The 27,992-nt window shown below is 43.3% G+C and overlaps 4 long non-coding RNA genes across 7 annotated transcripts; all 4 read right to left on the bottom strand.

Moving 5' to 3' along the window:
* Positions 1-797: 797 nt before the first annotated feature.
* LOC146684382 (uncharacterized) lies at positions 798-5,919 on the bottom strand. 2 transcript variants are annotated; one of them, XR_014917086.1, is made up of 5 exons: positions 5,148-5,919; positions 4,191-4,962; positions 3,205-4,053; positions 2,022-3,116; positions 798-1,892 (listed from the first exon to the last, which is right to left on the bottom strand). It is a non-coding gene; the product is annotated as an uncharacterized LOC146684382 (long non-coding RNA). The 2 variants fall into 2 exon arrangements; XR_014917085.1 differs by having other exon boundaries at positions 4,191-5,919.
* A 2,219-nt stretch (positions 5,920-8,138) lies between these two features.
* On the bottom strand, positions 8,139-13,260 carry LOC146684381 (uncharacterized). Of its 2 annotated transcripts, XR_014917084.1 has the most exons (5): positions 12,489-13,260; positions 11,532-12,303; positions 10,546-11,394; positions 9,363-10,457; positions 8,139-9,233 (listed from the first exon to the last, which is right to left on the bottom strand). It is a non-coding gene; the product is annotated as an uncharacterized LOC146684381 (long non-coding RNA). The 2 variants fall into 2 exon arrangements; XR_014917083.1 differs by having other exon boundaries at positions 11,532-13,260.
* A 2,218-nt stretch (positions 13,261-15,478) lies between these two features.
* Positions 15,479-20,715, bottom strand: LOC146684380 (uncharacterized). Of its 2 annotated transcripts, XR_014917082.1 has the most exons (5): positions 19,826-20,715; positions 18,869-19,640; positions 17,886-18,734; positions 16,703-17,797; positions 15,479-16,573 (listed from the first exon to the last, which is right to left on the bottom strand). It is a non-coding gene; the product is annotated as an uncharacterized LOC146684380 (long non-coding RNA). The 2 variants fall into 2 exon arrangements; XR_014917081.1 differs by having other exon boundaries at positions 18,869-20,715.
* Positions 20,716-23,471: 2,756 nt separating this feature from the next.
* Positions 23,472-26,426, bottom strand: LOC146684379 (uncharacterized). The gene is made up of 4 exons (XR_014917080.1): positions 26,068-26,426; positions 25,214-25,931; positions 24,031-25,125; positions 23,472-23,901 (listed from the first exon to the last, which is right to left on the bottom strand). It is a non-coding gene; the product is annotated as an uncharacterized LOC146684379 (long non-coding RNA).
* Between the last annotated feature and the right edge of the window lie 1,566 nt (positions 26,427-27,992).

The following is a 27,992-nucleotide window of genomic DNA, read 5'->3' as shown; positions in this document are numbered from 1 at the left end:
ACAAAATGGCACTGTCATTATTGTAGGAGTTGCCGTTTTCTCGCAAATGGCCTCGAAGCAACACAGTTAAAAAATGTCCACATTCAAAGTCTATGGAGACTTGAGTGAAAATGACAGCTGAAATTCTGTAACAGAGGCGTTTTCAACTCCTCATATCTCCTAGATGTATTTTTCTTTAGAGACCTGAAAACCGCCTTGATTTTTTTTTTCCTTTTTTATTAAAGCCTGCTGATTGTTACAGTGAAAGAATGATGTCGACAGTCCGTGTACTTTTGGAGTTACAGAACATTTTGTAAGACGAAGAAACGGCAGTTTTCACCTCTCAGTTGTGGTAAACGCTTGAAATATATTATAGGGCAGGCCGCGGCGTAGAGAACGCGCTTTGGGAGCGAGAGACCCAGGTTGAAATCTAGCCAGTGGCAGTATCTAATATCGTTCCCTAATTCACTTTATAATTACAAATTCTCAACACTTGAACATTCCCACGTGTGTTCTGATCAAAACAGTGCAAGAATGAGCTCTTTAGCTTTTGATTTACAACTTATCCACATTTCTTTGCGGACACTCCTGCATGTCACAAATACATTGCACAAAGCGCATCTGTGGCTGTGTACCATTCGTGGTGCGTTGGCTCCCTCTACTGGTACGCGCCTCATTCAAATGTCGCCACACATTTAAAATTGCAGGGTGTCTTTACACTGTCATAGCTCCTAGATAGATTTCTTCAGAGCTGAAAATCGCTGTGATTATTCACCATAGCCTGCTTTGTCTTACAGTGAAAGAACGATGTCAACGTATAGCATCGTTGGTTACTTTAATTATGTTTGTTTTTTTAAATCAAATCCTACAAAACAGGACCATTGTGACACAAAACCTCTCACACACTAACACAAACTCTTTATACAGATACAGAGCTTTACATGTATAAATAAGGCAGACAAAAATGCATAAAACACAAGCTATCCACAGACTGTCGGTGGACGCCATGTCACTTTATTTTGTTTTTATCTTGTTTCTTTTTGGTGTAGCCTCATTAAACAAAATGTTTATAAAAATGACCACTTTTATTATGAATTATTAGGAAATTAATAATTCATTATTAATTATTTATTATGAACACACCTGCCACCCTCAAGTAGAGGTGGCAGAGAGGAGGCACTTGGAGTTTCGGTCGAGAAAGTGTCCGTGTGACTGAGTCCTGTCCCAGCTCTGCTTCAAGGTCTGTCGGTCCAGCTTGTTGAGGGTCTGAGAGCAAAGACGGATATCCTGGACCAGCTCTGACAAACTGTCCAGGTCTTGACTCTCCCAGGGGCCAGAGACCTGACAACCTGCAGGTTAAGCAACAAAGAATCATTTTATTTCATATCCATAATTTCCATTTTCCCCCCTATAAATATTTGACATCCAAATGTAGCCTGTTAGCTAGCATTCAGCAATGTTTTCTGCTCCATAAAATGGAAAATTAATTCACAGCTAATCTTTTTTTTAAATCTTTAAACCACACTTCTATATTGTAATGTCTGTGTGTGTAATCATCATGTAACACCTCTGTGCATACATACTAAATGTTCAAACTTAGAAATGCGTCAAAAGGAAACGCACTGATAGCAAGAAAGAAACTGTTGCCAAGTACAACTTTGCACAGGTGATAAAAACATCAAAGAAATCCAAATTGTGAATTAGTGTGAAACGGTGAATCTAAGAATAGCTTTAGAAAAAAAAAGGAACTCCATGGAGTATCTCCAAGTTCAGACATACCTTCGAGGTTTAGAAGTGTCAGTGGTCGACGGGCCTCTCTGACAGACGCCAGGATGTTGTGAAGTCCCACTGATGTAACAGACGGATTTCCTGACAGATTCAGACTCACCAGTGTGGGACACGACGAGAGGCACCTGTGAAATAATAAGAAAAAGTCCAACAGGCCAGTAAAGAGTGACAATTTAAACAAAGGCAAAGCCCCACTAACATGAGTAATAACTGAGCCGTAGAAATGACGCCCTCACACACACACACACACACACCTTGCCAAGGTAGCTACACTGCTGTCTGTCAGCCCATTTGCAGCCAGGCTGAGGTGGGTCAGAGAGCACTCGTCCTGCAAAAACACAAAAGTCTTAACCTGATTGCACAATTATATCTTTCGACAATAAATGACATTGCATGATTTTTGCGTGCACACCTGTGACAGGACTTTGGCGAGGTGTTCCAGTGCCGGGTAATCAGCAGGCCCTCTGCAGACAGCTGACAGGTCCACGTGTGGGAGGCAGTGGAGGGGCAGAGTCTTTAACACCAGCTCAAAGTCGGTGGAGCCCAGGGGATTGAGGGACAGGCACACTGCTTTCAAATGGCCTGTGCCTGAACGTTCAGAAGATGTAAAGTTAGTTGCAGTTTTGCTTATGGATGGGAGTTCAGTGAAGCTTAAGGCTTCAGTCAGCTGCTTGTTAGAGAGTCACCTGTGAGCGCGCTGGCTAGCAGCAGTCGATGCTGCTGAAGGAAATGAGCAGTGAGACCTGCAGAGACCGCTTGGCTAGCACAGGGCAGCAGGACAGCAGACAGGACAGAGACTCAGACACGCCGTCCCCCAGTGGGTTCATACTGAGGTCCAGCTCCTCCAGGCACTTTGAGTGGAAACGAGCAGAAAAAGCAAATGATCACGAGAGCCAATTCTCTCTGACAGATATCATTGATATGAATCAGGTTAGCTTGTTATTAAGATCTAAGGTAGTTATTAAGACCAGAGGTACTTAAATACAGGTTAGATGGTAAACCTGGAGCTGCCACTATTGGCTAGCTGAGGCCCTTACCGGGAATGCAGGTGCACTCTGTCCCTTTAAAGCATTTACAGCCTTCTCCAGGCCGTCCCCTGTAATGCAGTTGGCAGAAATGTCCAGCAGCTGCAGACGAGGCATGGTGAGCGTTGTGGCAATCAGCTCAGGGAGAAGGTCGTCAGACATACGGTTTCCAGAAATTCGCAGCTCCGTGAGGCTGGCCTGAAGTTTTAGGGCACGGAGGAGCGGGCCGAGGGAAGAGGCGGCCAAACCGAGACACTTGGAGTCCTGACACGGAGGAACCCCGGTCCCGAACCTCACATAGCCGGGAGACACGCTTGTTCTCATCTACAGGTAGAAAGAGATGGTACTTCATAACAGAATACAAGAATGCACATGTGTCCGTTTTATAATGCATTTCCTCTGTGTTGCTCACCCACTGCTAGACTTTGACAGGCCTTCTTGTATCGCTCAGGGAGAGGAGGGAGATCCCCACGAGCAAACGTCAGCCAGAACCCGCAACACAAACCCATCAGTTATCCTGCACTGGTGCGGGAAAGTGAAGCCAAGGATTCAATCCCAAAAACTGTGATTCCTTCAGTGTCTTCTGGAAGCTGGCTCCAAAAGCAAGTCAGCATCCAGTCTGGTAATAGAAATGGTTCTAATCTTTACAGTTTCTCAGATTGTAGTTTCTCAGGCAGCTTGTTAACATAATCAGCCCTTCACCTTCTTACCAGAATCATACAGTCTAAAACCTGCACGCCTCATCTGGGTAAGAAAGATGAAGTCATTGTGGAAGGACCTAGAACCTCCATTCCTTCTATCAGTGATTTAATGAAAAGACCTCTGTGTCTATGAGAAAGTCTATTTTATGAATTTGGGCCATACTTTGCCTAAGAAAAGGAGTATGCTCACTGGCTGACATGCAAGCTGTTTCACAGTCATAGCCGTCCTCTTGTCACTGTGGGTTGTTTTGTTTTTTTTAAATCCAAGATAGCAACGGTGACAACATTTGTCTTAAACACTCGTGATCAGACTTCATCAACCAATCATGGTAGTCTTCAGCATCTTTTAAATTGTCTGTGGTCCAAGTATGGTCACTTCTGGCTCTCCTCAGTGTCACCTCACCTCTTCATTTGTGTGCAGGACGGCCAGTAGCTGGTCCTGCGGGGAGAGCAGAGCGCCTTCTTTCTGCAGAGAGAGACGAGGCAGGAGGCCACATTTCTGGTAGTAACGCTGAGCTGCCTGCTCACACAGCCACGACACAGAGCAGGAGTTGGCCTCACTGGGATGCAGAGCAATGACCGGCGATTAAACAGAAATTAAAAACAACAACAACAACAACAACAACAAAAAAACACTATACCAATCAGATTGGGATTTATTTTTATGTACTGCTCAAACTTAAAACTTTTCACCGACCTTTGTGGAACTGGGATCAGGAAGACGTCTTCCTGAACCCGGACCCTCATTCTGATTGGTGGAGGAAGTGACGTGGGCATAGGAGCAACCAAAGTTTGAGTTGGAGGCTAGAGTAAACAAAATAAAACATTCAAGCACTGTTAAAACATCTGTATTTAATGTCGTCAACTCTTTGTAGAAAGACAAAGCAGAGTCTGTGGAGGGATCAGAAAGTCTAAACATCAGGAAAGTAAAAGTTTGTCAGGTGATGCTACAAAACACCAAGGTATAACTATATATAAGATCCGAAATGGGCGATGTCATCTTTTACTCCTGGACAAAGCCCACGGCATCCAGGCTGCAGAAATATGTAAAAACAGCTCGCCCGTTTTGATCAGCTCGCGCTCATTTACTTCCACATTCATCACTGTTCAAAATGAATCAGAAATGAAGACACATCATCTTCAAGTTATATCCCCTAGTGACACTGAATTATAGTTATTCTCTCACTGAGTGTGCATTTCCTGAATAATTCATGTGTAGTCTCACTCTGACTATCACCTTTTCACACTTGGAGTGACTTATTCACAATCACTGTGTTGTGTGTATTTCCTTAGTTAGTGTTACTCCATCCGTAACTAACAAACAGCAAAAGAGCATTCCACTTCTGACCTAAGCATGGATAAGGAGAGGTGGGGGCGGTGTGTCTGATCTCCAATCGTCATCATCTGCATCCCCAAGCTGTTCTTTCTCTGAGAGAGGCCTCTACTGGACAGGGAGGAAACTGCAGATCCTGAAAGAAAAAGGGCACAACAAGCTAGAAAAGTGGGAAAAGCACGAAAAAGAAAAACCAAACAAACCCAGTCTAATCTGCAGGCCGTGTCCGAGTTCAAATACTTGTTTTGAATTCCAGCTGCAGAAGATAAGGCAGTTTCCTCTACTCTTGGCCCAGATGAGTGTGGTAAAAAGCAAACTTACAAATCAGATGTCCTTGCAGAGCCTTAACTCCATCCTGTACATCCGATATGGACTGAAGCTGTCTGGTGAGGCTTGCTATGAACACCAGCTGCCTGATAATGTTGATGACCCACTCTTTCTGTGAGCCAGCACAGCCTGTGTGTGTGGAGGGATGTCGGGAAAAAAACAAAACAAAAAAACAAAAAAACAATTAGCCTGAATTAGGACTAGTTGTCATCATTTTTTTTCACATAGCCACGGTTTTTTCTATGGTCTGTTTTTGGGCCATTAATGTAGTTTGGTAACAGCATTATGCTTAAAAATGTTCATCTTTTACTGTTACCTGTTGTGGATCACAAAGTTTAAAACTACTTAAAAACACACACAAACACAACAAAGTAACTCCACCATGTGTCTATCCGGTCTTTAAGTGATGACGTGATCAATCCTACTTCTGGGCCCAAACTACTCTGCGTTTAATAAGGCTGTTGTGTTTTTAACATGTTTTAATGCTTTGTAACTTGTTCTATTTAATCTCAACAAGCCCCTTACAAAAAGTAAGTGATCACTGTCGGCCTCTCTCAGTTTTTATTACAACTATTCATTTTAAAGCTCAGTTTTTAAAACCTTACCATGTAACTACAGCCCAGGCAATGCAGCAGCACATTAATGACTAACCTGTATGTGGATGGATTATCTCAGTTGTTCTCTTGACTGAAGTTTGGTCCGTTTACAGCATCCTGCCATGCCACTGCATTTGTCCCTAACCATCGGGAACCCTCACCTTAATTCTTATCCAGTGGAAAAAAAGTTCCCCTTCATCACTGTGTTAATGTTATGCTAACATAGCTGTTTCGCTAGTCACATAGCACATCACTATATACCAGCAAGCCAAACTTCAGTAACCCTACAAACATCACTGCTGCTTACTTTCCTGTCTTCATGTATGTCAGAAGTGATAGCAGAGCTGTGCCTTTTAATTTGTTTTAGAAATCCCTCAGTCAGAACCTGGTATATTATATTTAGACGGAAACTAGTGAGCTAACTCTCTGCTAACTTCTAACTTCAGACAGATTTTTAACTCTCAGTGATCATTTGACTTTGGGACCTGCAGTGTAGTTTGGGTCCAGACACGCTAATGACCAGACTTAAAGACCAAATTTCGGGTCACTTTTGCTGGTCCCAAGCCCCAATAAAGAAGCTAGCTTGAAGCTTGACATAAAAAACAATAATTGCTAAGAAAAGTGTAATTTGTAGTTCTAAATATATTCTAAATGCATTTAGATCGTTTTTACTCACTTTATGTCTCTTCCACGATGTTACGTCTCTCTCCTATGTTGGTTACAATTACATAAGCACTTAGCAGGACAGTGGGAAAACCCAGGGCCACAGTGATACTGAGAATTCCACGGTGTTCACTGTCTTCAGCAACCTTACGAGGGCCGGTTGAACGGCTACAGTCTTATCATACACGTGCAGTGTTCCTACAAGCCATAAGGTTACCTTGAGTGAGGAAGATGATGATTGAATGTCCGTCTGAGTCCATAGGTTGAGGTGCAAGCACATTTCTCCCATTCTCCACAGAGGGCAGTGGCGCATAGGTGTGACGTCACTAACACTTAAGTTGCCTTAGAGTGATAGCAGAAAATTGTGAGCGTTACACTTGTATGCGGCTTGACGTAGGCACACATTGGCAGGGATGTGGTTGGAACGGCTGACTAGATAAGGCCTGGTGTCCAGCTAATGAAAAAGAGCCGAAAATTGGGGTGCGGCTGCGCAGGTGTGCACTTTAAATATAGCACTTTTGCCCTGTCATTCCGGGCCGCCGAGTGGCTCATGGGAACGTGACAGGCCCTATGGCAGAGATTGAGGACAGAGGGCAGTGGTTCGAATCCCATGCGGACCATATGCTGGGGACACAAAAAAAAAAAAAAAAAAAAAAAAAAAAAATCCCTGGCTCTGAAATTCACTTGCTACGCTTGCTAGAAGCCTACAGGCGAGCCTACAGAATGGGCTCTCTCTGCCTTTTTTTTTTTTTACCCCTGTCTCAAAATCTCTTCCATCAATCAATATTGGTTGTTATGGTTGCTATGGACGCCAAACACACCATGCATTGTCGCTTTCTCAATCTCTTCTTCATGTCCGAACAAACGCTCAATTTTGCCTTCATTAACACAAATTATACATCAAAATGTAGGTATTTTTCTTGCCTTTAACAAAATGGCACTGTCATTATTGTAGGAGTTGCCGTTTTCTCGCAAATGGCCTCGAAGCAACACAGTTAAAAAATGTCCACATTCAAAGTCTATGGAGACTTGAGTGAAAATGACAGCTGAAATTCTGTAACAGAGGCGTTTTCAACTCCTCATATCTCCTAGATGTATTTTTCTTTAGAGACCTGAAAACCGCCTTGATTTTTTTTTTCCTTTTTTATTAAAGCCTGCTGATTGTTACAGTGAAAGAATGATGTCGACAGTCCGTGTACTTTTGGAGTTACAGAACATTTTGTAAGACGAAGAAACGGCAGTTTTCACCTCTCAGTTGTGGTAAACGCTTGAAATATATTATAGGGCAGGCCGCGGCGTAGAGAACGCGCTTTGGGAGCGAGAGACCCAGGTTGAAATCTAGCCAGTGGCAGTATCTAATATCGTTCCCTAATTCACTTTATAATTACAAATTCTCAACACTTGAACATTCCCACGTGTGTTCTGATCAAAACAGTGCAAGAATGAGCTCTTTAGCTTTTGATTTACAACTTATCCACATTTCTTTGCGGACACTCCTGCATGTCACAAATACATTGCACAAAGCGCATCTGTGGCTGTGTACCATTCGTGGTGCGTTGGCTCCCTCTACTGGTACGCGCCTCATTCAAATGTCGCCACACATTTAAAATTGCAGGGTGTCTTTACACTGTCATAGCTCCTAGATAGATTTCTTCAGAGCTGAAAATCGCTGTGATTATTCACCATAGCCTGCTTTGTCTTACAGTGAAAGAACGATGTCAACGTATAGCATCGTTGGTTACTTTAATTATGTTTGTTTTTTTAAATCAAATCCTACAAAACAGGACCATTGTGACACAAAACCTCTCACACACTAACACAAACTCTTTATACAGATACAGAGCTTTACATGTATAAATAAGGCAGACAAAAATGCATAAAACACAAGCTATCCACAGACTGTCGGTGGACGCCATGTCACTTTATTTTGTTTTTATCTTGTTTCTTTTTGGTGTAGCCTCATTAAACAAAATGTTTATAAAAATGACCACTTTTATTATGAATTATTAGGAAATTAATAATTCATTATTAATTATTTATTATGAACACACCTGCCACCCTCAAGTAGAGGTGGCAGAGAGGAGGCACTTGGAGTTTCGGTCGAGAAAGTGTCCGTGTGACTGAGTCCTGTCCCAGCTCTGCTTCAAGGTCTGTCGGTCCAGCTTGTTGAGGGTCTGAGAGCAAAGACGGATATCCTGGACCAGCTCTGACAAACTGTCCAGGTCTTGACTCTCCCAGGGGCCAGAGACCTGACAACCTGCAGGTTAAGCAACAAAGAATCATTTTATTTCATATCCATAATTTCCATTTTCCCCCCTATAAATATTTGACATCCAAATGTAGCCTGTTAGCTAGCATTCAGCAATGTTTTCTGCTCCATAAAATGGAAAATTAATTCACAGCTAATCTTTTTTTTAAATCTTTAAACCACACTTCTATATTGTAATGTCTGTGTGTGTAATCATCATGTAACACCTCTGTGCATACATACTAAATGTTCAAACTTAGAAATGCGTCAAAAGGAAACGCACTGATAGCAAGAAAGAAACTGTTGCCAAGTACAACTTTGCACAGGTGATAAAAACATCAAAGAAATCCAAATTGTGAATTAGTGTGAAACGGTGAATCTAAGAATAGCTTTAGAAAAAAAAAGGAACTCCATGGAGTATCTCCAAGTTCAGACATACCTTCGAGGTTTAGAAGTGTCAGTGGTCGACGGGCCTCTCTGACAGACGCCAGGATGTTGTGAAGTCCCACTGATGTAACAGACGGATTTCCTGACAGATTCAGACTCACCAGTGTGGGACACGACGAGAGGCACCTGTGAAATAATAAGAAAAAGTCCAACAGGCCAGTAAAGAGTGACAATTTAAACAAAGGCAAAGCCCCACTAACATGAGTAATAACTGAGCCGTAGAAATGACGCCCTCACACACACACACACACACACCTTGCCAAGGTAGCTACACTGCTGTCTGTCAGCCCATTTGCAGCCAGGCTGAGGTGGGTCAGAGAGCACTCGTCCTGCAAAAACACAAAAGTCTTAACCTGATTGCACAATTATATCTTTCGACAATAAATGACATTGCATGATTTTTGCGTGCACACCTGTGACAGGACTTTGGCGAGGTGTTCCAGTGCCGGGTAATCAGCAGGCCCTCTGCAGACAGCTGACAGGTCCACGTGTGGGAGGCAGTGGAGGGGCAGAGTCTTTAACACCAGCTCAAAGTCGGTGGAGCCCAGGGGATTGAGGGACAGGCACACTGCTTTCAAATGGCCTGTGCCTGAACGTTCAGAAGATGTAAAGTTAGTTGCAGTTTTGCTTATGGATGGGAGTTCAGTGAAGCTTAAGGCTTCAGTCAGCTGCTTGTTAGAGAGTCACCTGTGAGCGCGCTGGCTAGCAGCAGTCGATGCTGCTGAAGGAAATGAGCAGTGAGACCTGCAGAGACCGCTTGGCTAGCACAGGGCAGCAGGACAGCAGACAGGACAGAGACTCAGACACGCCGTCCCCCAGTGGGTTCATACTGAGGTCCAGCTCCTCCAGGCACTTTGAGTGGAAACGAGCAGAAAAAGCAAATGATCACGAGAGCCAATTCTCTCTGACAGATATCATTGATATGAATCAGGTTAGCTTGTTATTAAGATCTAAGGTAGTTATTAAGACCAGAGGTACTTAAATACAGGTTAGATGGTAAACCTGGAGCTGCCACTATTGGCTAGCTGAGGCCCTTACCGGGAATGCAGGTGCACTCTGTCCCTTTAAAGCATTTACAGCCTTCTCCAGGCCGTCCCCTGTAATGCAGTTGGCAGAAATGTCCAGCAGCTGCAGACGAGGCATGGTGAGCGTTGTGGCAATCAGCTCAGGGAGAAGGTCGTCAGACATACGGTTTCCAGAAATTCGCAGCTCCGTGAGGCTGGCCTGAAGTTTTAGGGCACGGAGGAGCGGGCCGAGGGAAGAGGCGGCCAAACCGAGACACTTGGAGTCCTGACACGGAGGAACCCCGGTCCCGAACCTCACATAGCCGGGAGACACGCTTGTTCTCATCTACAGGTAGAAAGAGATGGTACTTCATAACAGAATACAAGAATGCACATGTGTCCGTTTTATAATGCATTTCCTCTGTGTTGCTCACCCACTGCTAGACTTTGACAGGCCTTCTTGTATCGCTCAGGGAGAGGAGGGAGATCCCCACGAGCAAACGTCAGCCAGAACCCGCAACACAAACCCATCAGTTATCCTGCACTGGTGCGGGAAAGTGAAGCCAAGGATTCAATCCCAAAAACTGTGATTCCTTCAGTGTCTTCTGGAAGCTGGCTCCAAAAGCAAGTCAGCATCCAGTCTGGTAATAGAAATGGTTCTAATCTTTACAGTTTCTCAGATTGTAGTTTCTCAGGCAGCTTGTTAACATAATCAGCCCTTCACCTTCTTACCAGAATCATACAGTCTAAAACCTGCACGCCTCATCTGGGTAAGAAAGATGAAGTCATTGTGGAAGGACCTAGAACCTCCATTCCTTCTATCAGTGATTTAATGAAAAGACCTCTGTGTCTATGAGAAAGTCTATTTTATGAATTTGGGCCATACTTTGCCTAAGAAAAGGAGTATGCTCACTGGCTGACATGCAAGCTGTTTCACAGTCATAGCCGTCCTCTTGTCACTGTGGGTTGTTTTGTTTTTTTTAAATCCAAGATAGCAACGGTGACAACATTTGTCTTAAACACTCGTGATCAGACTTCATCAACCAATCATGGTAGTCTTCAGCATCTTTTAAATTGTCTGTGGTCCAAGTATGGTCACTTCTGGCTCTCCTCAGTGTCACCTCACCTCTTCATTTGTGTGCAGGACGGCCAGTAGCTGGTCCTGCGGGGAGAGCAGAGCGCCTTCTTTCTGCAGAGAGAGACGAGGCAGGAGGCCACATTTCTGGTAGTAACGCTGAGCTGCCTGCTCACACAGCCACGACACAGAGCAGGAGTTGGCCTCACTGGGATGCAGAGCAATGACCGGCGATTAAACAGAAATTAAAAACAACAACAACAACAACAACAACAAAAAAACACTATACCAATCAGATTGGGATTTATTTTTATGTACTGCTCAAACTTAAAACTTTTCACCGACCTTTGTGGAACTGGGATCAGGAAGACGTCTTCCTGAACCCGGACCCTCATTCTGATTGGTGGAGGAAGTGACGTGGGCATAGGAGCAACCAAAGTTTGAGTTGGAGGCTAGAGTAAACAAAATAAAACATTCAAGCACTGTTAAAACATCTGTATTTAATGTCGTCAACTCTTTGTAGAAAGACAAAGCAGAGTCTGTGGAGGGATCAGAAAGTCTAAACATCAGGAAAGTAAAAGTTTGTCAGGTGATGCTACAAAACACCAAGGTATAACTATATATAAGATCCGAAATGGGCGATGTCATCTTTTACTCCTGGACAAAGCCCACGGCATCCAGGCTGCAGAAATATGTAAAAACAGCTCGCCCGTTTTGATCAGCTCGCGCTCATTTACTTCCACATTCATCACTGTTCAAAATGAATCAGAAATGAAGACACATCATCTTCAAGTTATATCCCCTAGTGACACTGAATTATAGTTATTCTCTCACTGAGTGTGCATTTCCTGAATAATTCATGTGTAGTCTCACTCTGACTATCACCTTTTCACACTTGGAGTGACTTATTCACAATCACTGTGTTGTGTGTATTTCCTTAGTTAGTGTTACTCCATCCGTAACTAACAAACAGCAAAAGAGCATTCCACTTCTGACCTAAGCATGGATAAGGAGAGGTGGGGGCGGTGTGTCTGATCTCCAATCGTCATCATCTGCATCCCCAAGCTGTTCTTTCTCTGAGAGAGGCCTCTACTGGACAGGGAGGAAACTGCAGATCCTGAAAGAAAAAGGGCACAACAAGCTAGAAAAGTGGGAAAAGCACGAAAAAGAAAAACCAAACAAACCCAGTCTAATCTGCAGGCCGTGTCCGAGTTCAAATACTTGTTTTGAATTCCAGCTGCAGAAGATAAGGCAGTTTCCTCTACTCTTGGCCCAGATGAGTGTGGTAAAAAGCAAACTTACAAATCAGATGTCCTTGCAGAGCCTTAACTCCATCCTGTACATCCGATATGGACTGAAGCTGTCTGGTGAGGCTTGCTATGAACACCAGCTGCCTGATAATGTTGATGACCCACTCTTTCTGTGAGCCAGCACAGCCTGTGTGTGTGGAGGGATGTCGGGAAAAAAACAAAACAAAAAAACAAAAAAACAATTAGCCTGAATTAGGACTAGTTGTCATCATTTTTTTTCACATAGCCACGGTTTTTTCTATGGTCTGTTTTTGGGCCATTAATGTAGTTTGGTAACAGCATTATGCTTAAAAATGTTCATCTTTTACTGTTACCTGTTGTGGATCACAAAGTTTAAAACTACTTAAAAACACACACAAACACAACAAAGTAACTCCACCATGTGTCTATCCGGTCTTTAAGTGATGACGTGATCAATCCTACTTCTGGGCCCAAACTACTCTGCGTTTAATAAGGCTGTTGTGTTTTTAACATGTTTTAATGCTTTGTAACTTGTTCTATTTAATCTCAACAAGCCCCTTACAAAAAGTAAGTGATCACTGTCGGCCTCTCTCAGTTTTTATTACAACTATTCATTTTAAAGCTCAGTTTTTAAAACCTTACCATGTAACTACAGCCCAGGCAATGCAGCAGCACATTAATGACTAACCTGTATGTGGATGGATTATCTCAGTTGTTCTCTTGACTGAAGTTTGGTCCGTTTACAGCATCCTGCCATGCCACTGCATTTGTCCCTAACCATCGGGAACCCTCACCTTAATTCTTATCCAGTGGAAAAAAAGTTCCCCTTCATCACTGTGTTAATGTTATGCTAACATAGCTGTTTCGCTAGTCACATAGCACATCACTATATACCAGCAAGCCAAACTTCAGTAACCCTACAAACATCACTGCTGCTTACTTTCCTGTCTTCATGTATGTCAGAAGTGATAGCAGAGCTGTGCCTTTTAATTTGTTTTAGAAATCCCTCAGTCAGAACCTGGTATATTATATTTAGACGGAAACTAGTGAGCTAACTCTCTGCTAACTTCTAACTTCAGACAGATTTTTAACTCTCAGTGATCATTTGACTTTGGGACCTGCAGTGTAGTTTGGGTCCAGACACGCTAATGACCAGACTTAAAGACCAAATTTCGGGTCACTTTTGCTGGTCCCAAGCCCCAATAAAGAAGCTAGCTTGAAGCTTGACATAAAAAACAATAATTGCTAAGAAAAGTGTAATTTGTAGTTCTAAATATATTCTAAATGCATTTAGATCGTTTTTACTCACTTTATGTCTCTTCCACGATGTTACGTCTCTCTCCTATGTTGGTTACAATTACATAAGCACTTAGCAGGACAGTGGGAAAACCCAGGGCCACAGTGATACTGAGAATTCCACGGTGTTCACTGTCTTCAGCAACCTTACGAGGGCCGGTTGAACGGCTACAGTCTTATCATACACGTGCAGTGTTCCTACAAGCCATAAGGTTACCTTGAGTGAGGAAGATGATGATTGAATGTCCGTCTGAGTCCATAGGTTGAGGTGCAAGCACATTTCTCCCATTCTCCACAGAGGGCAGTGGCGCATAGGTGTGACGTCACTAACACTTAAGTTGCCTTAGAGTGATAGCAGAAAATTGTGAGCGTTACACTTGTATGCGGCTTGACGTAGGCACACATTGGCAGGGATGTGGTTGGAACGGCTGACTAGATAAGGCCTGGTGTCCAGCTAATGAAAAAGAGCCGAAAATTGGGGTGCGGCTGCGCAGGTGTGCACTTTAAATATAGCACTTTTGCCCTGTCATTCCGGGCCGCCGAGTGGCTCATGGGAACGTGACAGGCCCTATGGCAGAGATTGAGGACAGAGGGCAGTGGTTCGAATCCCATGCGGACCATATGCTGGGGACACAAAAAAAAAAAAAAAAAAAAAAAAAAAAATCCCTGGCTCTGAAATTCACTTGCTACGCTTGCTAGAAGCCTACAGGCGAGCCTACAGAATGGGCTCTCTCTGCCTTTTTTTTTTTTTACCCCTGTCTCAAAATCTCTTCCATCAATCAATATTGGTTGTTATGGTTGCTATGGACGCCAAACACACCATGCATTGTCGCTTTCTCAATCTCTTCTTCATGTCCGAACAAACGCTCAATTTTGCCTTCATTAACACAAATTATACATCAAAATGTAGGTATTTTTCTTGCCTTTAACAAAATGGCACTGTCATTATTGTAGGAGTTGCCGTTTTCTCGCAAATGGCCTCGAAGCAACACAGTTAAAAAATGTCCACATTCAAAGTCTATGGAGACTTGAGTGAAAATGACAGCTGAAATTCTGTAACAGAGGCGTTTTCAACTCCTCATATCTCCTAGATGTATTTTTCTTTAGAGACCTGAAAACCGCCTTGATTTTTTTTTTCCTTTTTTATTAAAGCCTGCTGATTGTTACAGTGAAAGAATGATGTCGACAGTCCGTGTACTTTTGGAGTTACAGAACATTTTGTAAGACGAAGAAACGGCAGTTTTCACCTCTCAGTTGTGGTAAACGCTTGAAATATATTATAGGGCAGGCCGCGGCGTAGAGAACGCGCTTTGGGAGCGAGAGACCCAGGTTGAAATCTAGCCAGTGGCAGTATCTAATATCGTTCCCTAATTCACTTTATAATTACAAATTCTCAACACTTGAACATTCCCACGTGTGTTCTGATCAAAACAGTGCAAGAATGAGCTCTTTAGCTTTTGATTTACAACTTATCCACATTTCTTTGCGGACACTCCTGCATGTCACAAATACATTGCACAAAGCGCATCTGTGGCTGTGTACCATTCGTGGTGCGTTGGCTCCCTCTACTGGTACGCGCCTCATTCAAATGTCGCCACACATTTAAAATTGCAGGGTGTCTTTACACTGTCATAGCTCCTAGATAGATTTCTTCAGAGCTGAAAATCGCTGTGATTATTCACCATAGCCTGCTTTGTCTTACAGTGAAAGAACGATGTCAACGTATAGCATCGTTGGTTACTTTAATTATGTTTGTTTTTTTAAATCAAATCCTACAAAACAGGACCATTGTGACACAAAACCTCTCACACACTAACACAAACTCTTTATACAGATACAGAGCTTTACATGTATAAATAAGGCAGACAAAAATGCATAAAACACAAGCTATCCACAGACTGTCGGTGGACGCCATGTCACTTTATTTTGTTTTTATCTTGTTTCTTTTTGGTGTAGCCTCATTAAACAAAATGTTTATAAAAATGACCACTTTTATTATGAATTATTAGGAAATTAATAATTCATTATTAATTATTTATTATGAACACACCTGCCACCCTCAAGTAGAGGTGGCAGAGAGGAGGCACTTGGAGTTTCGGTCGAGAAAGTGTCCGTGTGACTGAGTCCTGTCCCAGCTCTGCTTCAAGGTCTGTCGGTCCAGCTTGTTGAGGGTCTGAGAGCAAAGACGGATATCCTGGACCAGCTCTGACAAACTGTCCAGGTCTTGACTCTCCCAGGGGCCAGAGACCTGACAACCTGCAGGTTAAGCAACAAAGAATCATTTTATTTCATATCCATAATTTCCATTTTCCCCCCTATAAATATTTGACATCCAAATGTAGCCTGTTAGCTAGCATTCAGCAATGTTTTCTGCTCCATAAAATGGAAAATTAATTCACAGCTAATCTTTTTTTTAAATCTTTAAACCACACTTCTATATTGTAATGTCTGTGTGTGTAATCATCATGTAACACCTCTGTGCATACATACTAAATGTTCAAACTTAGAAATGCGTCAAAAGGAAACGCACTGATAGCAAGAAAGAAACTGTTGCCAAGTACAACTTTGCACAGGTGATAAAAACATCAAAGAAATCCAAATTGTGAATTAGTGTGAAACGGTGAATCTAAGAATAGCTTTAGAAAAAAAAAGGAACTCCATGGAGTATCTCCAAGTTCAGACATACCTTCGAGGTTTAGAAGTGTCAGTGGTCGACGGGCCTCTCTGACAGACGCCAGGATGTTGTGAAGTCCCACTGATGTAACAGACGGATTTCCTGACAGATTCAGACTCACCAGTGTGGGACACGACGAGAGGCACCTGTGAAATAATAAGAAAAAGTCCAACAGGCCAGTAAAGAGTGACAATTTAAACAAAGGCAAAGCCCCACTAACATGAGTAATAACTGAGCCGTAGAAATGACGCCCTCACACACACACACACACACACCTTGCCAAGGTAGCTACACTGCTGTCTGTCAGCCCATTTGCAGCCAGGCTGAGGTGGGTCAGAGAGCACTCGTCCTGCAAAAACACAAAAGTCTTAACCTGATTGCACAATTATATCTTTCGACAATAAATGACATTGCATGATTTTTGCGTGCACACCTGTGACAGGACTTTGGCGAGGTGTTCCAGTGCCGGGTAATCAGCAGGCCCTCTGCAGACAGCTGACAGGTCCACGTGTGGGAGGCAGTGGAGGGGCAGAGTCTTTAACACCAGCTCAAAGTCGGTGGAGCCCAGGGGATTGAGGGACAGGCACACTGCTTTCAAATGGCCTGTGCCTGAACGTTCAGAAGATGTAAAGTTAGTTGCAGTTTTGCTTATGGATGGGAGTTCAGTGAAGCTTAAGGCTTCAGTCAGCTGCTTGTTAGAGAGTCACCTGTGAGCGCGCTGGCTAGCAGCAGTCGATGCTGCTGAAGGAAATGAGCAGTGAGACCTGCAGAGACCGCTTGGCTAGCACAGGGCAGCAGGACAGCAGACAGGACAGAGACTCAGACACGCCGTCCCCCAGTGGGTTCATACTGAGGTCCAGCTCCTCCAGGCACTTTGAGTGGAAACGAGCAGAAAAAGCAAATGATCACGAGAGCCAATTCTCTCTGACAGATATCATTGATATGAATCAGGTTAGCTTGTTATTAAGATCTAAGGTAGTTATTAAGACCAGAGGTACTTAAATACAGGTTAGATGGTAAACCTGGAGCTGCCACTATTGGCTAGCTGAGGCCCTTACCGGGAATGCAGGTGCACTCTGTCCCTTTAAAGCATTTACAGCCTTCTCCAGGCCGTCCCCTGTAATGCAGTTGGCAGAAATGTCCAGCAGCTGCAGACGAGGCATGGTGAGCGTTGTGGCAATCAGCTCAGGGAGAAGGTCGTCAGACATACGGTTTCCAGAAATTCGCAGCTCCGTGAGGCTGGCCTGAAGTTTTAGGGCACGGAGGAGCGGGCTGAGGGAAGAGGCGGCCAAACCGAGACATTTGGAGTCCTGACACGGAGGAACCCCGGTCCCGAACCTCACATAGCCGGGAGACACGCTTGTTCTCATCTACAGGTAGAAAGAGATGGTACTTCATAACAGAATACAAGAATGCACATGTGTCCGTTTTATAATGCATTTCCTCTGTGTTGCTCACCCACTGCTAGACTTTGACAGGCCTTCTTGTATCGCTCAGGGAGAGGAGGGAGATCCCCACGAGCAAACGTCAGCCAGAACCCGCAACACAAACCCATCAGTTATCCTGCACTGGTGCGGGAAAGTGAAGCCAAGGATTCAATCCCAAAAACTGTGATTCCTTCAGTGTCTTCTGGAAGCTGGCTCCAAAAGCAAGTCAGCATCCAGTCTGGTAATAGAAATGGTTCTAATCTTTACAGTTTCTCAGATTGTAGTTTCTCAGGCAGCTTGTTAACATAATCAGCCCTTCACCTTCTTACCAGAATCATACAGTCTAAAACCTGCACGCCTCATCTGGGTAAGAAAGATGAAGTCATTGTGGAAGGACCTAGAACCTCCATTCCTTCTATCAGTGATTTAATGAAAAGACCTCTGTGTCTATGAGAAAGTCTATTTTATGAATTTGGGCCATACTTTGCCTAAGAAAAGGAGTATGCTCACTGGCTGACATGCAAGCTGTTTCACAGTCATAGCCGTCCTCTTGTCACTGTGGGTTGTTTTGTTTTTTTTAAATCCAAGATAGCAACGGTGACAACATTTGTCTTAAACACTCGTGATCAGACTTCATCAACCAATCATGGTAGTCTTCAGCATCTTTTAAATTGTCTGTGGTCCAAGTATGGTCACTTCTGGCTCTCCTCAGTGTCACCTCACCTCTTCATTTGTGTGCAGGACGGCCAGTAGCTGGTCCTGCGGGGAGAGCAGAGCGCCTTCTTTCTGCAGAGAGAGACGAGGCAGGAGGCCACATTTCTGGTAGTAACGCTGAGCTGCCTGCTCACACAGCCACGACACAGAGCAGGAGTTGGCCTCACTGGGATGCAGAGCAATGACCGGCGATTAAACAGAAATTAAAAACAACAACAACAACAACAACAAAAAAACACTATACCAATCAGATTGGGATTTATTTTTATGTACTGCTCAAACTTAAAACTTTTCACCGACCTTTGTGGAACTGGGATCAGGAAGACGTCTTCCTGAACCCGGACCCTCATTCTGATTGGTGGAGGAAGTGACGTGGGCATAGGAGCAACCAAAGTTTGAGTTGGAGGCTAGAGTAAACAAAATAAAACATTCAAGCACTGTTAAAACATCTGTATTTAATGTCGTCAACTCTTTGTAGAAAGACAAAGCAGAGTCTGTGGAGGGATCAGAAAGTCTAAACATCAGGAAAGTAAAAGTTTGTCAGGTGATGCTACAAAACACCAAGGTATAACTATATATAAGATCCGAAATGGGCGATGTCATCTTTTACTCCTGGACAAAGCCCACGGCATCCAGGCTGCAGAAATATGTAAAAACAGCTCGCCCGTTTTGATCAGCTCGCGCTCATTTACTTCCACATTCATCACTGTTCAAAATGAATCAGAAATGAAGACACATCATCTTCAAGTTATATCCCCTAGTGACACTGAATTATAGTTATTCTCTCACTGAGTGTGCATTTCCTGAATAATTCATGTGTAGTCTCACTCTGACTATCACCTTTTCACACTTGGAGTGACTTATTCACAATCACTGTGTTGTGTGTATTTCCTTAGTTAGTGTTACTCCATCCGTAACTAACAAACAGCAAAAGAGCATTCCACTTCTGACCTAAGCATGGATAAGGAGAGGTGGGGGCGGTGTGTCTGATCTCCAATCGTCATCATCTGCATCCCCAAGCTGTTCTTTCTCTGAGAGAGGCCTCTACTGGACAGGGAGGAAACTGCAGATCCTGAAAGAAAAAGGGCACAACAAGCTAGAAAAGTGGGAAAAGCACGAAAAAGAAAAACCAAACAAACCCAGTCTAATCTGCAGGCCGTGTCCGAGTTCAAATACTTGTTTTGAATTCCAGCTGCAGAAGATAAGGCAGTTTCCTCTACTCTTGGCCCAGATGAGTGTGGTAAAAAGCAAACTTACAAATCAGATGTCCTTGCAGAGCCTTAACTCCATCCTGTACATCCGATATGGACTGAAGCTGTCTGGTGAGGCTTGCTATGAACACCAGCTGCCTGATAATGTTGATGACCCACTCTTTCTGTGAGCCAGCACAGCCTGTGTGTGTGGAGGGATGTCGGGAAAAAAACAAAACAAAAAAACAATTAGCCTGAATTAGGACTAGTTGTCATCATTTTTTTTCCACATAGCCACGGTTTTTTCTATGGTCTGTTTTTGGGCCATTAATGTAGTTTGGTAACAGCATTATGCTTAAAAATGTTCATCTTTTACTGTTACCTGTTGTGGATCACAAAGTTTAAAACTACTTAAAAACACACACAAACACAACAAAGTAACTCCACCATGTGTCTATCCGGTCTTTAAGTGATGACGTGATCAATCCTACTTCTGGGCCCAAACTACTCTGCGTTTAATAAGGCTGTTGTGTTTTTAACATGTTTTAATGCTTTGTAACTTGTTCTATTTAATCTCAACAAGCCCCTTACAAAAAGTAAGTGATCACTGTCGGCCTCTCTCAGTTTTTATTACAACTATTCATTTTAAAGCTCAGTTTTTAAAACCTTACCATGTAACTACAGCCCAGGCAATGCAGCAGCACATTAATGACTAACCTGTATGTGGATGGATTATCTCAGTTGTTCTCTTGACTGAAGTTTGGTCCGTTTACAGCATCCTGCCATGCCACTGCATTTGTCCCTAACCATCGGGAACCCTCACCTTAATTCTTATCCAGTGGAAAAAAGTTCCCCTTCATCACTGTGTTAATGTTATGCTAACATAGCTGTTTCGCTAGTCACATAGCACATCACTATATACCAGCTAGCCAAACTTCAGTAACCCTACAAACATCACTGCTGCTTATTTTCCTGTCTTCATGTATGTCAGAAGTGATAGCAGAGCTGTGCCTTTTAATTTGTTTTAGAAATCCCTCAGTCAGAACCTGGTATATTATATTTAGACGGAAACTAGTGAGCTAACTCTCTGCTAACTTCTAACTTCAGACAGATTTTTAACTCTCAGTGATCATTTGACTTTGGGACCTGCAGTGTAGTTTGGGTCCAGACACGCTAATGACCAGACTTAAAGACCAAATTTCGGGTCACTTTTGCTGGTCCCAAGCCCCAATAAAGAAGCTAGCTTGAAGCTTGACATAAAAAACAATAATTGCTAAGAAAAGTGTAATTTGTAGTTCTAAATATATTCTAAATGCATTTAGATCGTTTTTACTCACTTTATGTCTCTTCCACGATGTTACGTCTCTCTCCTATGTTGGTTACAATTACATAAGCACTTAGCAGGACAGTGGGAAAACCCAGGGCCACAGTGATACTGAGAATTCCACGGTGTTCACTGTCTTCAGCAACCTTACGAGGGCCGGTTGAACGGCTACAGTCTTATCATACACGTGCAGTGTTCCTACAAGCCATAAGGTTACCTTGAGTGAGGAAGATGATGATTGAATGTCCGTCTGAGTCCATAGGTTGAGGTGCAAGCACATTTCTCCCATTCTCCACAGAGGGCAGTGGCGCATAGGTGTGACGTCACTAACACTTAAGTTGCCTTAGAGTGATAGCAGAAAATTGTGAGCGTTACACTTGTATGCGGCTTGACGTAGGCACACATTGGCAGGGATGTGGTTGGAACGGCTGACTAGATAAGGCCTGGTGTCCAGCTAATGAAAAAGAGCCGAAAATTGGGGTGCGGCTGCGCAGGTGTGCACTTTAAATATAGCACTTTTGCCCTGTCATTCCGGGCCGCCGAGTGGCTCATGGGAACGTGACAGGCCCTATGGCAGAGATTGAGGACAGAGGGCAGTGGTTCGAATCCCATGCGGACCATATGCTGGGGACACAAAAAAAAAAAAAAAAAAAAAAAAAAAAAATCCCTGGCTCTGAAATTCACTTGCTACGCTTGCTAGAAGCCTACAGGCGAGCCTACAGAATGGGCTCTCTCTGCCTTTTTTTTTTTTTACCCCTGTCTCAAAATCTCTTCCATCAATCAATATTGGTTGTTATGGTTGCTATGGACGCCAAACACACCATGCATTGTCGCTTTCTCAATCTCTTCTTCATGTCCGAACAAACGCTCAATTTTGCCTTCATTAACACAAATTATACATCAAAATGTAGGTATTTTTCTTGCCTTTAACAAAATGGCACTGTCATTATTGTAGGAGTTGCCGTTTTCTCGCAAATGGCCTCGAAGCAACACAGTTAAAAAATGTCCACATTCAAAGTCTATGGAGACTTGAGTGAAAATGACAGCTGAAATTCTGTAACAGAGGCGTTTTCAACTCCTCATATCTCCTAGATGTATTTTTCTTTAGAGACCTGAAAACCGCCTTGATTTTTTTTTTCCTTTTTTATTAAAGCCTGCTGATTGTTACAGTGAAAGAATGATGTCGACAGTCCGTGTACTTTTGGAGTTACAGAACATTTTGTAAGACGAAGAAACGGCAGTTTTCACCTCTCAGTTGTGGTAAACGCTTGAAATATATTATAGGGCAGGCCGCGGCGTAGAGAACGCGCTTTGGGAGCGAGAGACCCAGGTTGAAATCTAGCCAGTGGCAGTATCTAATATCGTTCCCTAATTCACTTTATAATTACAAATTCTCAACACTTGAACATTCCCACGTGTGTTCTGATCAAAACAGTGCAAGAATGAGCTCTTTAGCTTTTGATTTACAACTTATCCACATTTCTTTGCGGACACTCCTGCATGTCACAAATACATTGCACAAAGCGCATCTGTGGCTGTGTACCATTCGTGGTGCGTTGGCTCCCTCTACTGGTACGCGCCTCATTCAAATGTCGCCACACATTTAAAATTGCAGGGTGTCTTTACACTGTCATAGCTCCTAGATAGATTTCTTCAGAGCTGAAAATCGCTGTGATTATTCACCATAGCCTGCTTTGTCTTACAGTGAAAGAACGATGTCAACGTATAGCATCGTTGGTTACTTTAATTATGTTTGTTTTTTTAAATCAAATCCTACAAAACAGGACCATTGTGACACAAAACCTCACACACTAACACAAACTCTTTATACAGATACAGAGCTTTACATGTATAAATAAGGCAGACAAAAATGCATAAAACACAAGCTATCCACAGACTGTCGGTGGACGCCATGTCACTTTATTTTGTTTTTATCTTGTTTCTTTTTGGTGTAGCCTCATTAAACAAAATGTTTATAAAAATGACCACTTTTATTATGAATTATTAGGAAATTAATAATTCATTATTAATTATTTATTATGAACACACCTGCCACCCTCAAGTAGAGGTGGCAGAGAGGAGGCACTTGGAGTTTCGGTCGAGAAAGTGTCCGTGTGACTGAGTCCTGTCCCAGCTCTGCTTCAAGGTCTGTCGGTCCAGCTTGTTGAGGGTCTGAGAGCAAAGACGGATATCCTGGACCAGCTCTGACAAACTGTCCAGGTCTTGACTCTCCCAGGGGCCAGAGACCTGACAACCTGCAGGTTAAGCAACAAAGAATCATTTTATTTCATATCCATAATTTCCATTTTCCCCCCTATAAATATTTGACATCCAAATGTAGCCTGTTAGCTAGCATTCAGCAATGTTTTCGGCTCCATAAAATGGAAAATTAATTCACAGCTAATCTTTTTTTTAAATCTTTAAACCACACTTCTATATTGTAATGTCTGTGTGTGTAATCATCATGTAACACCTCTGTGCATACATACTAAATGTTCAAACTTAGAAATGCGTCAAAAGGAAACGCACTGATAGCAAGAAAGAAACTGTTGCCAAGTACAACTTTGCACAGGTGATAAAAACATCAAAGAAATCCAAATTGTGAATTAGTGTGAAACGGTGAATCTAAGAATAGCTTTAGAAAAAAAAAGGAACTCCATGGAGTATCTCCAAGTTCAGACATACCTTCGAGGTTTAGAAGTGTCAGTGGTCGACGGGCCTCTCTGACAGACGCCAGGATGTTGTGAAGTCCCACTGATGTAACAGACGGATTTCCTGACAGATTCAGACTCACCAGTGTGGGACACGACGAGAGGCACCTGTGAAATAATAAGAAAAAGTCCAACAGGCCAGTAAAGAGTGACAATTTAAACAAAGGCAAAGCCCCACTAACATGAGTAATAACTGAGCCGTAGAAATGACGCCCTCACACACACACACACACACACCTTGCCAAGGTAGCTACACTGCTGTCTGTCAGCCCATTTGCAGCCAGGCTGAGGTGGGTCAGAGAGCACTCGTCCTGCAAAAACACAAAAGTCTTAACCTGATTGCACAATTATATCTTTCGACAATAAATGACATTGCATGATTTTTGCGTGCACACCTGTGACAGGACTTTGGCGAGGTGTTCCAGTGCCGGGTAATCAGCAGGCCCTCTGCAGACAGCTGACAGGTCCACGTGTGGGAGGCAGTGGAGGGGCAGAGTCTTTAACACCAGCTCAAAGTCGGTGGAGCCCAGGGGATTGAGGGACAGGCACACTGCTTTCAAATGGCCTGTGCCTGAACGTTCAGAAGATGTAAAGTTAGTTGCAGTTTTGCTTATGGATGGGAGTTCAGTGAAGCTTAAGGCTTCAGTCAGCTGCTTGTTAGAGAGTCACCTGTGAGCGCGCTGGCTAGCAGCAGTCGATGCTGCTGAAGGAAATGAGCAGTGAGACCTGCAGAGACCGCTTGGCTAGCACAGGGCAGCAGGACAGCAGACAGGACAGAGACTCAGACACGCCGTCCCCCAGTGGGTTCATACTGAGGTCCAGCTCCTCCAGGCACTTTGAGTGGAAACGAGCAGAAAAAGCAAATGATCACGAGAGCCAATTCTCTCTGACAGATATCATTGATATGAATCAGGTTAGCTTGTTATTAAGATCTAAGGTAGTTATTAAGACCAGAGGTACTTAAATACAGGTTAGATGGTAAACCTGGAGCTGCCACTATTGGCTAGCTGAGGCCCTTACCGGGAATGCAGGTGCACTCTGTCCCTTTAAAGCATTTACAGCCTTCTCCAGGCCGTCCCCTGTAATGCAGTTGGCAGAAATGTCCAGCAGCTGCAGACGAGGCATGGTGAGCGTTGTGGCAATCAGCTCAGGGAGAAGGTCGTCAGACATACGGTTTCCAGAAATTCGCAGCTCCGTGAGGCTGGCCTGAAGTTTTAGGGCACGGAGGAGCGGGCCGAGGGAAGAGGCGGCCAAACCGAGACACTTGGAGTCCTGACACGGAGGAACCCCGGTCCCGAACCTCACATAGCCGGGAGACACGCTTGTTCTCATCTACAGGTAGAAAGAGATGGTACTTCATAACAGAATACAAGAATGCACATGTGTCCGTTTTATAATGCATTTCCTCTGTGTTGCTCACCCACTGCTAGACTTTGACAGGCCTTCTTGTATCGCTCAGGGAGAGGAGGGAGATCCCCACGAGCAAACGTCAGCCAGAACCCACAACACAAACCCATCAGTTATCCTGCACTGGTGCGGGAAAGTGAAGCCAAGGATTCAATCCCAAAAACTGTGATTCCTTCAGTGTCTTCTGGAAGCTGGCTCCAAAAGCAAGTCAGCATCCAGTCTGGTAATAGAAATGGTTCTAATCTTTACAGTTTCTCAGATTGTAGTTTCTCAGGCAGCTTGTTAACATAATCAGCCCTTCACCTTCTTACCAGAATCATACAGTCTAAAACCTGCACGCCTCATCTGGGTAAGAAAGATGAAGTCATTGTGGAAGGACCTAGAACCTCCATTCCTTCTATCAGTGATTTAATGAAAAGACCTCTGTGTCTATGAGAAAGTCTATTTTATGAATTTGGGCCATACTTTGCCTAAGAAAAGGAGTATGCTCACTGGCTGACATGCAAGCTGTTTCACAGTCATAGCCGTCCTCTTGTCACTGTGGGGTTTTTTTTTTTTTTTAATCCAACCTCACCTCTTCATTTGTGTGCAGGACGGCCAGTAGCTGGTCCTGCGGGGAGAGCAGAGCGCCTTCTTTCTGCAGAGAGAGACGAGGCAGGAGGCCACATTTCTGGTAGTAACGCTGAGCTGCCTGCTCACACAGCCACGACACAGAGCAGGAGTTGGCCTCACTGGGATGCAGAGCAATGACCGGCGATTAAACAGAAATTAAAAACAAAACAACAACAACAACAACAAAAAAACACTATACCAATCAGATTGGGATTTATTTTTATGTACTGCTCAAACTTAAAACTTTTCACCGACCTTTGTGGAACTGGGATCAGGAAGACGTCTTCCTGAACCCGGACCCTCATTCTGATTGGTGGAGGAAGTGACGTGGGCATAGGAGCAACCAAAGTTTGAGTTGGAGGCTAGAGTAAACAAAATAAAACATTCAAGCACTGTTAAAACATCTGTATTTAATGTCGTCAACTCTTTGTAGAAAGACAAAGCAGAGTCTGTGGAGGGATCAGAAAGTCTAAACATCAGGAAAGTAAAAGTTTGTCAGGTGATGCTACAAAACACCAAGGTATAACTATATATAAGATCCGAAATGGGCGATGTCATCTTTTACTCCTGGACAAAGCCCACGGCATCCAGGCTGCAGAAATATGTAAAAACAGCTCGCCCATTTTGATCAGCTCGCGCTCATTTACTTCCACATTCATCACTGTTCAAAATGAATCAGAAATGAAGACACATCATCTTCAAGTTATATCCCCTAGTGACACTGAATTATAGTTATTCTCTCACTGAGTGTGCATTTCCTGAATAATTCATGTGTAGTCTCACTCTGACTATCACCTTTTCACACTTGGAGTGACTTATTCACAATCACTGTGTTGTGTGTATTTCCTTAGTTAGTGTTACTCCATCCGTAACTAACAAACAGCAAAAGAGCATTCCACTTCTGACCTAAGCATGGATAAGGAGAGGTGGGGGCGGTGTGTCTGATCTCCAATCGTCATCATCTGCATCCCCAAGCTGTTCTTTCTCTGAGAGAGGCCTCTACTGGACAGGGAGGAAACTGCAGATCCTGAAAGAAAAAGGGCACAACAAGCTAGAAAAGTGGGAAAAGCACAAAAAAGAAAAACCAAACAAACCCAGTCTAATCTGCAGGCCGTGTCAGAGTTCAAATACTTGTTTTGAATTCCAGCTGCAGAAGATAAGGCAGTTTCCTCTACTCTTGGCCCAGATGAGTGTGGTAAAAAGCAAACTTACAAATCAGATGTCCTTGCAGAGCCTTAACTCCATCCTGTACATCCGATATGGACTGAAGCTGTCTGGTGAGGCTTGCTATGAACACCAGCTGCCTGATAATGTTGATGACCCACTCTTTCTGTGAGCCAGCACAGCCTGTGTGTGTGGAGGGATGTCGGAAAAAAACAAAACAAAAAAACAAAAAAACAATTAGCCTGAATTAGGACTAGTTGTCATCATTTTTTTTCACATAGCCACGGTTTTTTCTATGGTCTGTTTTTGGGCCATTAATGTAGTTTGGTAACAGCATTATGCTTAAAAATGTTCATCTTTTACTGTTACCTGTTGTGGATCACAAAGTTTAAAACTACTTAAAAACACACACAAACACAACAAAGTAACTCCACCATGTGTCTATCCGGTCTTTAAGTGATGACGTGATCAATCCTACTTCTGGGCCCAAACTACTCTGCGTTTAATAAGGCTGTTGTGTTTTTAACATGTTTTAATGCTTTGTAACTTGTTCTATTTAATCTCAACAAGCCCCTTACAAAAAGTAAGTGATCACTGTCGGCCTCTCTCAGTTTTTATTACAACTATTCATTTTAAAGCTCAGTTTTTAAAACCTTACCATGTAACTACAGCCCAGGCAATGCAGCAGCACATTAATGACTAACCTGTATGTGGATGGATTATCTCAGTTGTTCTCTTGACTGAAGTTTGGTCCGTTTACAGCATCCTGCCATGCCACTGCATTTGTCCCTAACCATCGGGAACCCTCACCTTAATTCTTATCCAGTGGAAAAAAGTTCCCCTTCATCACTGTGTTAATGTTATGCTAACATAGCTGTTTCGCTAGTCACATAGCACATCACTATATACCAGCTAGCCAAACTTCAGTAACCCTACAAACATCACTGCTGCTTACTTTCCTGTCTTCATGTATGTCAGAAGTGATAGCAGAGCTGTGCCTTTTAATTTGTTTTAGA

This window comes from Copadichromis virginalis, linkage group LG20, assembly GCF_057382275.1.
Source record: "Copadichromis virginalis isolate Kocher_CV1m ecotype Utaka linkage group LG20, C_Virginalis_male_GT1.1, whole genome shotgun sequence".
NCBI classification, from domain to species: Eukaryota; Metazoa; Chordata; class Actinopteri; order Cichliformes; family Cichlidae; genus Copadichromis; species Copadichromis virginalis.
This window is presented reverse-complemented; position numbering and strand designations above follow the sequence as displayed.